This window comes from Haplochromis burtoni, unplaced genomic scaffold (genome assembly GCF_018398535.1).
Source record: "Haplochromis burtoni strain Fernald_Lab_line unplaced genomic scaffold, NCSU_Asbu1 Contig_211, whole genome shotgun sequence".
Taxonomy (NCBI): domain Eukaryota; kingdom Metazoa; phylum Chordata; class Actinopteri; order Cichliformes; family Cichlidae; genus Haplochromis; species Haplochromis burtoni.
The window spans coordinates 58,164-60,151 of NW_024582572.1; positions in this window are offsets into that span (position 1 = coordinate 58,164).

Here is a 1,988-nt window from a genome sequence, read left to right on the forward strand (position 1 = left end):
CCAATAGTTTTAAATAGAGCACCGCAAACAACATGTATTTCTTTTAGAAATAAGCTGTGATACTTCTAAAAAACACATATTCCCACACTCTGTAACAGTTAGACAGAGGGGGTGCAGCTAGGCTCCCAACAGTCTGCAAAAGAAGTCATGAAGCAAATAAAAGAGGCTCCTTATCAAGAGTATCCCAGCCCAAAGGTGTATATACACAAACAGTTAATGGCTTTCATGCAACTAGTCTTATCATGTCAGAGGCCAGCAGAAACCATGACCAACAGAGTCTCCAAAGACTTTCCACCTTTCTTCCTTACATCACACTCTTTTATCTCTACATCTCAGAGGTCAACTGAAAGTAGCCCCACCTATATAAAAACACCCCATCAGACACACAGTATTTTCCTCAGCACTTCACAACTGCCGCAAGGTATATCGTTTTAACTTTTTATTTTTTCACCTGAATGTGCGTTGGAGCCGACTTTGCTACCCGCACAGAGCGCTGCTGACAGTCGGGCGCTGCTTATACAATAGAGAAAAGCAACAATACAGAGTGTTTCTCTGCTCCAAGAAATCCGAGGGCCTTTCACAAGGTAAGCATGTCTGTTATACCCAGGGCATAAATGTCTGTATGTCAGTGCTGATTATTCAAAACCTGTTTAAAACGTGACACATATGTTGTCCGAAAACATTTCCTCTAAATTTGCAAAGTTACTGATTTAAAAAATATATATTTTCGAATTTTTAGTTGCATGTCAAACATATGATAGACTCTTGAGCATATTTATATAGCTAAATTCACAATGGTATAACCGTGCTAAATAAAAGAGGCCCAAGCACCAATGCACTCTAATCCACTCTGCTAAACTATATGTTGATAAGTACATGAAGCGTACCTCTACCTCTACAGCTGAAAACAGTTTGTATCCGCACTCTGAGGGTCTGCTGAATTGTTTTTAATACGGCACTTTTTGACGAACAGCAGATGAAGAAATCCTCTTTATTGTAGAAACTGTCCCTAAGCTATTGTTGCTCATACTTACTGACGTCCCTAGCTACTTCCTTACTATGTCAGTAAACTTTTTTGAAAAGGAAGCTGGTGTAGATTTAAAGAAACATCTTAATTGAAGCAAAGGCAAAAAAAAACTGGAATGAATTTTATGTGACTGTTCATATTAAAGCCAACAACAAGTGAAAATCCAAAAACGGCTCCAATCCTTTGTATTAATGATCTCCCTCAGCAATTAGACAGAATTCAGTAATTAAGGGCATAAAATGCAAGAACGTGGAACATAAAATAAGCATAGATGCGGATGATGTGTTACTCTTTCTCCAAAATTCACAAACCAATATCTCTGGGGTGATTGAATTGATAAACTCTTTTGCAAGAATATCAGATTACTCAATTAGTAAAAAGATTTTTAGAATATCAACAAATTAAATCCATAGTAAAAAAGAAATTTAAACCGGGTCAAGTTGAACTACAAACACCACCAAGTGTGGTTCAATTTCTTACTCTTAAAACCCCCCAAATTACTATCCAAAATATACAGAATGCTTTCTAAAACAGATGAATCAATATCACTTCCTATTGCAAAATGGGAAGCGGATTTATCAGTTAACTTAGACCTAAACTTCTGGTCTCAGATTTGCTTAAAAACCTTTCATCTAATTAGAAATCCCAGTCTTCAATTAATTCAATACAAAATATTACATAGAGTGCACTATACAGGTCATCGGATGTTCAAGATGGGCTTTACGTCTACCAACAACTGCTCACACTGCCAAACCAATTCACCGGACAATTATATCCACGCTCTTTGGTTCTGTCCACCAGTTCAGAAGTTTTGGCGCGAGATATGTGAAGACTTATCGAAGTGTCTGAAATGTAACATTCCAACTTCCCCCTTAGTGTGTTTGTTGGGCAGCTTAGATAATGTCACTTCAGAAAAGAATATCGCCCATATGGTTTTCACTGCCCTATGCATAGCCAAGAA